Source organism: Cetorhinus maximus, chromosome 31 (genome assembly GCF_964194155.1).
Source record: "Cetorhinus maximus chromosome 31, sCetMax3.hap1.1, whole genome shotgun sequence".
Classification (NCBI taxonomy): Eukaryota; Metazoa; Chordata; class Chondrichthyes; order Lamniformes; family Cetorhinidae; genus Cetorhinus; species Cetorhinus maximus.
This window is the reverse complement of record NC_135909.1, coordinates 12,336,502-12,349,504: the sequence shown is the minus strand read 5'-3', so window position 1 is coordinate 12,349,504 and position 13,003 is coordinate 12,336,502. Positions and strand designations below refer to the sequence as shown.

Below are 13,003 nucleotides of genomic sequence, written 5' to 3'. Positions count from 1 at the left end.
ATTCTCTGGTTATTGGAAGTAGAAGTGATCTCATCCACGCGTGCAGGATTACAATGGAGCTTGACAGGTTAGACACTGAGAGGTTGTTTGTCTTGGCTATGGAATACGGACATACATATGAATTCGGAGCAGGAGTCGGCCACCCGGCCCCTCGAGCCTGCTCCGCCATTCAGTAAGCTCCTGGCTGATCTGAATGTAACCTCAACCCCACATTCCTGCCTTCCCCGATAACCATTCACCCCCTTGTTAATCAAGAAACTATCCAGCTCTGTCTTAAAAATATTCAAAGACCCTGCTTTCACTGCCGTTTGAGGAAGACAGTTCCAAAGCTTCTCAACCCTCTGAGAGAAAACATTCTCCTCATATCTCTCTTAAATGAGTGACCCCTTATTTTTAAACAGTGACCCGTAGTTCTAGATTTTCCCACAAGAGGAAACATCCTCTCCACATCCACCCTGTCAATACCCCTCAGGACCTTAAAGGTTTCAATTGAATCACCTCTTACTATTCTAAATTCCAGTGGATACAAGCCTAACCTGTCCTGCCTTTCCTCATAGGACAACCCCTCCCTTTCCTGGTATTAGTCTAGTAAACCCTCTCTGAACTACTTCTAACATATGTACATTTCCCTTTAAATAAGGAGACCAGTACTGTATACAATACTTCTGAAGAGGTCTCAGCAATGCCGTGTACAACTCAAGCACAGCCTCCCTACTTTTGTAATCAATTTCCCTCACAATAAATGATAACATTGTATTAGCTTTCCTAATTACCTGCTCTACCTGCATACTCACCTTTTGTGATTCATGCACCAGGACACCCAGACCCCTCTGAATCTCAGAGCTCTGCAATCTCGCACCATTTAGATAATAAGCTTATTTTTTATTCTTCCTGGCCAAAAGGAAAGATTTCACATTTGCTGACCTTATACTCCATTTGCCAGATCTTTGCCCACTCACGAAATCTATCTATGTCACTTTGTAGCCTCCTTGTGTCCTCTTCACAATTTACTTTTCTACCAACTTTGTCTCATCAGCAAATTTAGCAAACATTCCTCCGGTCCCTTCATCCAGGTCATTTATATAAATTGTAAAAAGCTGGGGTCCCAGCACTGATCCCTGTGGCACACCACTCATCATATCCTGCCAACCATAAAAAGACCCATTTATGCCAACTCTCTGCACCGTTAGCTAGCCAATCTTCTATCCATGCCAATATGTTACCCCCTTCACCATGAGCTTTTATTTAATGCAATAACCTTTGATGTGGCACTTCATCAAATACCTTCTTGAAATCTAGGTACAGTTCATGGACTGGTTCCCCTTCATCCACAGCACATGTGACTCCTTCAAAGAACTCAATTAAAATGGTTAGACATGATGTCCCTTTCACAAAGCCATGCTGACCCTTGAATTTTTCTAAGTGCCCTGCTATAACTTCCTTAATAGCTTCTAAAATGTTCCCTGTGACAGATGTTAGGCTAACTGGCCTATAGTTTTCAGCTTTCTGTGTCCCTCCCTTTTTGAATGAAGGAGTTATGTTTGCTATTTTCAAATCTAATGGAACCTTCCCTGAATCTAAGGAAGTTTGGCAAATTAAAACCAGTGCATAAACAATCTCACTAACCACTTCTTTCTAGACCTTCGGGTGAAGCACATCCGGACCTGGGGATTTGTCAGCCCGCAGCCCCAACTATTTGCTCAATACCACTTCCCTGGTGATTGTAATTTTCCCCAAGTTCCTCCCTCCCTTCCATTTCCTGATTTACAGCTATTTCTGGGATGTTACTTGTGTCCTCTACAGTGAAGAACGAAGCAAAATACCTGTTTAATTCACCCACCATTTCCCTACTTTCCATTATCGATTCCCCTGAATCTAGAACATGTGGGCACAATGTCAGCATAAGGGGTTAATCATTTTGGACTGAAATTTGGAGAAATTCTGCACTCTCAGCGTGTGAATATTAATACTTCTCTGTCCTAGTGAAATATGGATGCTTCATCCATGAATATATTTAAGGATGATGCAGACAGGTTATTCAGTGAATCAATGGATATGGGGTGTAGGCAGGAAAATCTAGTTAGGTAGAAGGTCAGGCCTCTGACCTTATTTTGTTTGCTATGATATTGCCCCTTAGTGAGTGAATTATTTGGTGTATTTCATTCTTTGGTATGATGTATGAGTGGTTCGGGTTCTGCAAGTCAGTCTCTGGTACTCTATCTGAGTATGAATATCCTTTTATTTTTCTATTAGTCTCCCACTCTGAATAAGAGTGAGTGATTTTTTTTTCCCATCAGTATCTGGTACTGACTGTCAGCTTGAGATTCATTCAACATCTGCCAGTGTTTTATATTCCATGTGAATGTGGATCTAACTGTGTTTTTCAGTGCGAGTAGTTGCAATTAATTCTGCATCTGTCAGTATCTGGAACTGAACAGGGCTATGGGATTCATTCCGTATCTTACAATCTCTGTTAATGAATGTCAGTAACATTCATTTTGTGTGCATTATTTTCCGGTACTGGAATTGATGGCGGGATTTAATATTTAACTGTTATTCCCTGGTACTGCATGTGAATTTGTGTCACATCCTGTATCAGTCACTATCTTTGTGTGTGTCTGTATGTGTGTGCAGGGTTCATTCTGTATTTGTCAGCATCTGGTACTGAATGGGAATTTGGAATAATGTATTTTAATATGTGTCTACATCTGGGGCAGAGAGTTACTGTGGGATTAATTGTATATCACTCGCTTACTGGAACTGTGTGTGAAAGTGGGATTCGTACTCTATCTATGTGACTTGGGAGCTGTATGTGAGGGTACTTTACTTCCATAGCTGTATTTAATAGGTATCTCAAGAGTGGTCGGCAAAGCCATTTATTTCACATTGTAGACTGCAGCTCAGGGTTAACCTGATTATTGTGATTGGTTCTAAGATCACACATAAGCCAAATTGGGTAAGGATTGGGATGAGAGGTTTCCTTCCTGACAGGTATTAAGATGGGAATCATTTACAACACCATGCCTGAGATAACTATTGAGTACAAATCCAGAATTAATCCCAGAGTCATAAGCAACATCAAAGATTGAGAACAATAAAATACACCCCACATTCACACAGAAAACTGGACATGGTGAACTACTGGACAAACCCTATACGTTACCAGGCACGGACAAACTGCCCAATAGACAGACAGCACCAGAGACAGACAAATGCAGAATGAATCCCACATCTCACACTGAGAACAAAACACTTGCACACCTGCAGTTCTACTGGCAGGCTCAAAAAGTGTCCAGACACTCATACAATACCAGAAAATACAATATGCAGACTGAATATGACACACATATATTGTACCAGAGAATGAGAGACATAGAATGACTCCAACACTCACTTTCAGCTCCAGAAGCTGACTGATAGAGCAAAATCCTTCCACATACAGTTCCACTGACAGTTTCAGAATGTAACCCACCTCTCTCAGTATCAGAAAATACTGATACAGATAGGAATGGAATATAACACAAATATACTGTCCAAGAGAGTGACTGTCAGAATAAATCCAAACATATTGGCAGTTCCACTGATAATGTCTCCACACTCACATACAGTAACCAAGACTGACAGCTTCAGAATGTCTCTCAGTTTCACACAGTACCAGTGAGTGACATAGATATTGAATCCCACATTCACAAAATGAGCCAGAAAAGGGCAGTGAAGAATGTATCTCACTCTCAAATACAAAACAACGGTCTGTTGGTTTCAGCACAACATTATAACTTCTGCTTGGTATAACAAAATATTATGAAATGTCATCTTCACCGTTAGTAATTCCAAATACCTCCCTTCGCCGTCCAATAAAATGTGAACGGTTCTTGTCTGTCCTGTCGCTCTCTGAGTGTGCTGACATCTACTGGCCAGAGCTGAGAAGTGCAACAGAGCGGAACTTTTTTTAAATTCAATGGATATGAGATTCGCTGGCTCGGCCATCATATTTATACAACCGGGAACACGTTTGTACTGCAGGGAAGCATTTTACACAACAACAAAGAACATTTCTCAACACCAGAGAGCATAATTCCACAGCAGGAAATATATTCTAAACATGTGAAACACTTTAACACCATAATGAAACAGTAGACATTAAAAGACTAAGCAGCAGAGTGGCGCAGCGGAAGCGTGCTGGGCCCATAACCCAGAGGTCGATGGATCGAAACCATCCTCTGCTATTTACATTCTCATTAATGTCAAAAGGGAGTACTTCCTGTTACCCACAAGCATGTCCGTTATTTACATCAGCTTCCTGCAAAAATGCAATCTTCAACAAATCTCTGATATGGCATTTATTCACAGAGGGACACAAGCTGCAAATACTGTGAACTCATCCGAGCCGATTCCCTCAGCCCATTGACCCCAAAGAACTGGCACAGACGCAAATGGCCGGAGTGGCCACCTCCTCTTCACTATCACTGTATGATTATCCGAATACAAAAAACTATCCTCTTAGATGGAAACAACATCGTGAAGGTCATAATTTTTAAAGGTAATTCACGGGATGTCGGCTTCGCTGACTGGGCCGGAATTTTTTGCCCATCCCGAGTTGCCCTTGAGAAGGTGGTGGTGGCTGATTTCTTGAACCGCTGCATTCCGTGTGGTGTAGGTACACCCACAGTGCTGTTAGGAAGGAAATTCCAGGATTTTGACCCAGCGACAGTGAAGGAACGGCGATATATTTACAAGTCAGGATGATGAGTGACTCGGAGGGGAACTTAGCCGCAGGTTTTCCGATCTATAGGACACCCTGCAGTAATTCGCCATCTTTATTTGAACAGCAGCGTCCTCCCTGAGACATGAACCACCGAGAAGGACAAAACCATCAGCATAGCGGAGACAGCATCGCACCAAATACACAGTTCATCATTATCTGGACAGAAATTGTCATTCCTTCTTAATCACTGGTTTAATTTATGGAATTCCGTCCCCGTTATTAATAATATTAATCATAATAATTAACCATAATTATCATAAAAGTTTCATTCCTTCGGTACAGATTACACTAAATTATTATTTGAGTGCCTCTGATTGTTTCCTGTCTTGTTGTACCTGTTAATAGCTGATGGGAATTTAACGTGCTCAGTTTACCGCGCATTCCATCCTTATTGGCCTTACTTGAGATGATAACCAGCATGTATGCGACCTTTCTGCTCGAACTGAATGTCTGTCTCTAACATATTGCAATCACTCATTGCCAGATGCTCATTCACTATCATATTGTTAAGTCATTCGAAATTCCAGTGAGTCTAGATCCAACCTTATCAACCCTTCCTCGTTAGAAAACCCCCTCAGCCAAGGGAATATCCCAGTCACCTTTCTCGGGAACTGTCTTCAATGCAAGTATATCCATCCTTCAGTAATCAGGCCAAATCAGCACCCATTATTCTAGGTGTGGTCTCGCCAATGTCCTGTACAGCTGCAGCAAGGCTTCTCCGCTTTTCTATTCCAGTCCCCTTGCAATTAAGACCAACATTCCACCTGCCCTCCTAAGTATTTGATGCACCTAAATGATAACTTTTTTTCAATGATTCTTATACAGCGGCACCCATATCCATCTGTACTGCAGCATTCTGCGATGTCATCTAAACATTTTTTGTAATTCTTGTACAAGGATCCCTCTGTACCACAGGATTCTGCAGTCTCTCTGCATCTCAGTAATATTCCTCTCTCCTATGCTTCTTGCAGAAGTGGGCAACCTGACATTTTACTACATTGTACTTCCATTTTATCCCCACTTACTTGAACATCTACATATCTATGCAGACTCTTTCTCCACCCTCCGGTCTCACTCAGCTCTAACTCTCAGCTCCTCTGGCATAGTCCCAAGTTTCTGACTGTTTAAGAAGTTCTCGGATCTTTCTTTTGTTCAAGTTGGATGACCTCATTCTTCCCAGTGTTGACCACCACCGGCCACAGTTTTATTCACTCACTGAATCTGTCAATGGCCCTTTGAAACTTGCTGCTCCCACATACACTAATAACCATGTCACCTAACCTAGTGTTATCAGCAAACTAGATATAGGCTGGAAGTTATTAAAATTTATAATAAAACAGAAAATGCTATAAAAACTCAGCGGCCCTGGCAGCATCTGTGCAGAGAGGAACAGAGTTAATGTTTGAGTCCGTATGACTCTTCTTCAGAGCTCGCCACTACTTTACACTTTTTGTCCCTTATTTTATTTTGTATCCATGCTGTCGCTGCCCCTTTAATCCCAGCTGCTGGAATTTTACCAAGTTCATTATGTGGGACTTTTTCAAATCCCTTTGGAAGTCCAGACATACATCATCATCCTCACTTCCCTGGTCAATGTTCTCTGACACGTCATCAAAGAGCTTTATTAAGTATTTCAGTGCTGATTTTCTGTTAACCAATCTGTGCTGGTTATCATTTATCAACTCATGTTCTACCGAGTGACAATGAATTTTGTTCTGGATTATTGTCTTTAAATGTTTCCCCACCACCAGCATGAGACTAACTGCTCTGTAGTTACTGGGTTTATCCCTCTCCATTTTAAACACGGATGTAACATGAACAATCTGCAGTTGTTTGGCTTCACTCCCATATCCAAGAAGGATTGAAAGATTGTGGCTCGAGTCTCCGCTATTTCCACCCTTCATTCCCTCAGTAATCCAAGGTGTATCCGATGCGGATCGAGCAGCTTTTCTGCTGTGAGCAGTGCCAGCCTTGTGATAGCTTCCACTTTATCTATTTTCATCCTATCCAATTTCCCCACCAATGACATTAGCAGCATCCGCTTGTTTTGTGATGACAGGTTTATTGCAAAGTTTACAAGGCAAATACCAGGGATGGGCCGGTTGTCTTATGTGGTGAGGTTGAACAGGTTAGGCTTGTATCGCCTGGAGTTCAGGAAAGTAAGAGGCAACTAGATTCAAACCTTTAAGATCCTGAGGGATTTGACAGGGTGGAGATGGAGAGCACGTTTCCTCTTGTAGCAGAATCTGGAACTAGGGGTCACTGTTTACAAATAAGGGGTCGCTCATTTCAGACAGAGTTTCTTTTCTATCCGAGGGTCGAGCGTCTTTGGAGCTCTCTTCCTCAAAAGCTGGTGGAAGCAGAGTCTTTGAATATTTTAAAGGCAGAGTTAGATAGATTCCTGATTAACAAGGTGGGGGGGGCGGTGAAAGGTTATTGGGGGTAGGAAGGAATGTGAGGTTGAGGTTACAATCAGATCAGGCAGGGTCTTACTGAATGGCGGAGCAGGCTCGAGGGGCTGAGTGGCCCAATCCTGCTGCTAATTAGTTTGTTTGTATGTTCTCATTTAGTACGTCAGCCACGCCCTCTCCCCGCACAGGATCTCCAAATCAGCCCCCCTTTCAGTGACTGCCCTTAGGCTGGTAAAAAATCTTCTGTGTTTTCGGTTGTTACCTGCAAATCTTTTCTCAAACGCTCTCTCTTCTGATCTAATTTCCTTTTTCCATCTCTCCTCTGCACTTTCTGTATTCTGCTTGGTTCTGTAATGTATTATGAATCTGACTATTATCATCAGACTTATTTGGAATTCCCACAGAGCACAGGATGTGTAGGCAACAGCTCTCAGCTGTCCCAACATTTCACTGAAATGAATTGTCTATTTAATTAAATTTCTCGTTATTTAGAGAGTTCCACTCCTTCCCTCTTGTACTTTTGCTGCAGTATCTGGGTTAAAATTACACAGCAGCTCCTTCCCCTCTGAACTTAACCCTCACTTGCAAAAAATTGAATTTTTTAAGTCTTCACTCTGAAATTTACTCTCTCTGTGTTTGAGCTCACAGGTCACTTGAGTTCTTGTTTGTAATTTAATTGCTCCACGTAATTTACCTGAAAGTAAGGTTTGATTTTGAATATCAATTCATTTGCACTGTAATTCCAGTTTATTTCAATTCTATATATCAACAAACTCGAAGTTTGCTCCTAATTTCTATGTTTTCAAAGGAAAATCTAGAGGTGACTTATTTGTTCTGCAATAACGTGCCTGCTCAACTCAGGTCAATAAATCCTGTCCTAAACAGAACGCTTTATCCAGACAATACATCTACTTGATGAGCTGATGGTGCACGGAGCACTCAGCTTTTACTCACTGATCTTCACAAGAGTTGATTCAGTTTTGATGTTGACTTGTTCGCTGGTGTCGATTTACTCAGACTCTTCACCTGATTTCTGTGCTGTCCAATGAAGCTTTCTCAGCAGAGTTCTCATAATAACTTGACTTTTCCTCATAGGATTTCAATCTTGATGGTTTTTGAACTATTTTATCAAATGATTTTGTTTTGTAAATGTCACAGTCGCTCTCATGATCAGGCAGAAAGTTTAACTGCTGCGTTTTCAAGCAGCCGACAGCTTTATTTGAGATGTCATTGAGACAGCATTTTGAGTTTGACTCCAGTCACAAAATGTTCCGATGAAGCTCAAGGTTCGCTCGAGGAGCAGCGGCTCATCCTTCAATGAGGAACTTTACAGCCTTCCAGTGTGAACATTCAGCTCAACAATATCACTCTGTAAAAACTGCCAACATTCTGATTCCCTTCTGTTCGCAGATGTGGGTTTGAGCTAAAAACAAAAAACTACTGCCGATGCTGGAAATCCAAAACAAAAACAGAATTACCTGGAAAAACTCAGCAGGTCTGGCAGCATCGGCGGAGAAGAAAAGAGTTGACGTTTCGAGTCCTCATGACCCTTCAGCAGAACTAACAGACCCTTCTGCTGAAGGGTCATGAGGACTCGAAACGTCAACTCTTCGCCGATGCTGCCAGACCTGCTGAGTTTTTCCAGGTAATTCTGTTTTTGTTGTGGGTTTGAGCCTCGGTTTCACTGAGATGTTCTGAATTGATCTTTTTCTTGACGTCACAAAGCGCTTTATTATTCAACACGTCTGTCCATTACAGGGGCTGATGGAAGATCCAATCAGTGAGGTGCGCATTCACCCTTTTAAAACATTATTTCAGGGGGTGTGAGCGGCGCTCGCAAGGCCAGTCTTTGTTACACATCCCAAATTGTCCTTGAACTCAGTGGCTTTCTCAACGGCAGTTAGGAATCAAACTCATATGTAGGCCACACCAGGGAAGACATCAGTGAACCACCACTGAGACTAGCGTTTAATTGCAGGTTTTAATTATTGAGTTTAATTTCCATCAGCAACTATGGTGGGAAATGAACCCAAGTCCCCGGAATATTTCCACTGCTCCAATGTTTCCCCTTAGAGAGAGACGGAAATATCAAGTCAAATGGACACTAAGTCGTAGCCCCATGTTATTGTGAACAAAAGTATCGAATCCAAGATCTTACAAGAAAAGTCGAAGCAAGCTGGACTCATAACTTCGGTTGGAGAATCACATCAGTGATTCCAGGCAGAGCTTCTGCAAAATCACCGCAATAAGGCGAAAACAGTTGATAAAGTAACGACGAAGCTGGGATTCGAACCCACGCGTGCAAAACTCAATGGATTAGCAGTCCATCGCCTTAACCTCTCGGCCACCTCGTTGCAAAACACAGTCGATTAAACCCCCTTCTAAACTTTTTGCATCCATGAACCGTTGAAATAAATGATCCTCTTTGGTACAGGCCCTGAATATTCAGCCAGATGTGTAAAGATGCAAATGTAGTTTATGTCATTAAAATGAATGCCCATCACATCAGATCAGGGACTGTTGTAAACCGACTGATTTGAATCACTTCAACGCTTCAAACTAACATCCAACATGTTTCTACACAGTGTGAAAATCCACCGCGGAAAGACCGGAACATACAAGCATTTGGTAGCAAAAGGAAACCCCTCCCAGCTCACTGCAAGCACCGGAACACAGCTAAAATGTGGTAAATTAAAATGAAACACTGGGGTTCTCAGCTCTGCTTGTCCTTTCAGTCAAGATTGAAACTGAGTGCAATCAGCCTCCGACGTGAATCCACAAATAGACAGTTCACTCATTTGATGCATTAGAATAAATTCAGAGTCTCATGGCACGGAGAAACGCTCTTTAAACTTGGCATTCATTTATATCACGTGTGTTGAGGTGATGCATTCCCTGCAATGACTTCCTGGGTGTTCAAACTTGCTCCTGATTTCCGGAACTGCCACCACCTCGAGCGCGAAAGAAAATGCTGCATTAAGATGGGCTCGTCCGGGAATTGAACCCGGGACCTCAGGCATATTAATTCAAAGGAAAAACCCAAAGCGACCAACAAGCCACCTTCTTAACAAGATGCACTCAAGGAATCATTTCATTGTCACACAAAGTGCATCAATCATAAGCGAATTACAGCTCAGGCTGGAAATATTTTCGAATGTTTTAGAAACCCCGGGGACGACTCCAAATAGTGGAGAGTTTCCCGACTTCAGTTTTGCTGGGGTTCCTTGATGCCACATTACGTCAAATACTTGTTTGAACTCAAGTGCAACCACTTGCACCTCGCGTCTTAAGTTCAGCTGTTTTCTCCATGTTTGGACCAAGGCTCCAATGAGGTCAGGAGCTGAGTGACCCTGGCAGAAAACAAACTGAGCTTCAGTGAGCGGGTTATTGCCGCTTGATCGCACTGTAGAAGACATTTTCCCTCACTTTCTTGATAAACGAGTGAAGACTGATGGGGCGGTTTTTTTCCGGTTGAATTTTCCAGTTTTTTTGTGGATCAGACAGATCTGAGCAATTTCCCACATTGCCGGGTAGATGCCAGTCCTATAGCTGCACTGGGACAACTTGGTGAGGGGCGAGGCTATTTCTGGAGCACAGGTTTTCAGGGCTGCTGCAGGAATGGTGTCAGGGCCCAAAGCCTTTGCAGTTACCCGTGCCTTCAGCCATTTCTTGATTTCACTTGGAGTGAATAGAGCTGGCTTAAAATTGACATCTCTGATGCATTCCCCCGGCTTTGAACAAAAGCGGAACTGAGGAAATCACATACGTGGCTCTATGAAACTGATCAGCTAAACAGTGAAAGGTGACAGGGTTTATCACAAGCGGGTTCCATTAATTCAGATACAGATTTGGTGTAAAACTAGCCATGACCAAGTGCGAAACACACATTTTTCTGATCTGCATGCAGTTAAATGTGCTCCCGCTGTGACGTTTACATACTCGTGAGTTGGGAAACTCTTTCAAGTTACCAACAGTCACAGATTGCAACTTCTTTCGAGTACAATCACAGTTCTTGGTTTTCCGGGAGCGGGACAACAACCCACAACCCTCTGATTCAAAGGCGAGGGTGCTATGAACTGAGCCACAGCTGACACCAGCTCGTGAGTTGAGAAGCTGTAGGCGTTATCTGGTTGAGGTAATTGAGATGATTAATAGGTTTTAATGCGGAGAAACGATTTTCTCTGGCGGGGGAGTGCAGAACAAATGTATATAACCTTAAACTTAGAGCGAAGCCATTTAATAGTGACGTCAGGGAGCAATTCACTCAAAGGATGAAGAAAGCTGTTTGTCGGACAATCCCTGTGTAGCGATTGGCCGAGAGATTATGGCAATGAACTGATGCTTCGTTGGGCTTTGCACCCCCTCTTTATCACGAAAAACTGGAAAACTGGAGGGAACTGAAATGAGGCGATGGCTGTCCTTTGTCATTATGCGATCATGTTCTCTAATGTAAGCGCAGGACTGCAGGTGCCTGTAAAACTAACATCCTTAGTTCTCTGATTCAATTCTGGCTCGAAGAACACATTTCTGTCAGCCGAAATAGCTCAGTTGGGAGAGCGTTAGACTGAAGATCTAAAGGTCCCTGGTTCGATCCCGGGTTTCGGCAGCAAATAGCAAATCCTTTCGCCTGAGCGTCGCTAGCCGATGGCGCCGACCGTTTTTGGGAAGGCCTAGTCCCGCTTCTGAGGGTAGGGGTCTCATCCACCGCACACGGAGAGCTCTGTGACCGCTGGTCCACCTTACTTGAATAAAGCTTGGTTTAACCTTTCTTGAAAAAAACATATGAAAAAGCGCTGGTCATATGTTCCCAGCTTCTGGTTCCTCGATCAGTCATTGACTGATTTTAATTTCCTGAAAATCCGTCTGTTGATGCATTGCATTGGTGCTTTTTTTCACTTTAACCAGGGGACCGTAATTGGAATCCAAGTAGTCCATTGTTTCCCTCTCGTTTATTAATATTTCTTTGTGTCTGTGTCTCTCAGTGATTAGGTCACTATGAAATGAGCTCGCCTCAGTCATGCGGCGGATGGATCTCATGAGTATTACAAATATTTACCCTTTCCTTTTAAATTCAGATCAGGATTTCTCATTGAAACACAGGAAATGCTGCTTCACCTGCTCCAAGGTCACTTCTATGACTCACTGAAACAGTAAGCTCTTTGGGTGCAGCCGTTTCTGGGGGTCTTCCTCAGTCACGCATATTGGAATCGGATCTTAGTTTTCTGCATGTTTAGTGGGAAGCCCAATATGTCATCGGCTTTATAGAAGGAGTCGACAGTGACCTGGAGCTAAGTTTCTGAGTGAGCACCCTTTTACGAGCGGGATGGGAGGAGTGCGCCCTTGGTCTATTCCCAGTACTCTACAGGTCACAACATTGGCTCAAATGTTCAATTTACTCACCAAAATTGCCAATTATTTACCTTCACCACTGTTCCCGAGAATAAAAGAGGTTTTAAAGTGGATTATTTCGATGAACATATAAATATGTTTGTTTATTATAGAAAAAGGTATTTTCGAATAGAAAAGTACATTATGGATCTGACATTATGCGAATTAATCTTTTGAGATACCATAAGTCACACACACACACACACACATATACACACACATATACACACACACGCTCTCCCTCTCTCACAAACACACATACACACACGCATTCATAATAGGAAACCATGATAGTAAAAAGAGAAATAGGGGAAATTAAAGCAAAATGATGGGGATGCTGGAAATCAGAAACAATAACAGAAAATGCTGCAAAAAATCAGCTGCTCTAACAGCATCTGTGGGGAGAAGTAAATACAGAGTCAACGTTTCGAGCCCTTAT

General features: G+C 42.5%; 1 protein-coding gene, 1 long non-coding RNA gene and 3 other non-coding genes across 5 annotated transcripts in view; 4 read left to right on the top strand and 1 right to left on the bottom strand.

The window, feature by feature from the left end:
- LOC144670420 (histone H2B-like) overlaps positions 1-13,003 on the top strand; it is a 528,756-nt gene that overhangs the window by 294,746 nt on the left and 221,007 nt on the right. The gene's annotated exons all lie outside the window — the stretch shown is intronic.
- LOC144670333 (uncharacterized) overlaps positions 1-13,003 on the top strand; it is an 82,620-nt gene that overhangs the window by 9,008 nt on the left and 60,609 nt on the right. The gene's annotated exons all lie outside the window — the stretch shown is intronic.
- trnam-cau (transfer RNA methionine (anticodon CAU)) lies at positions 4,155-4,226 on the top strand. The gene has a single exon. It is a non-coding gene; the product is annotated as a tRNA-Met (tRNA).
- Positions 9,449-9,530, bottom strand: trnas-gcu (transfer RNA serine (anticodon GCU)). The gene has a single exon. It is a non-coding gene; the product is annotated as a tRNA-Ser (tRNA).
- trnaf-gaa (transfer RNA phenylalanine (anticodon GAA)) lies at positions 11,710-11,782 on the top strand. The gene has a single exon. It is a non-coding gene; the product is annotated as a tRNA-Phe (tRNA).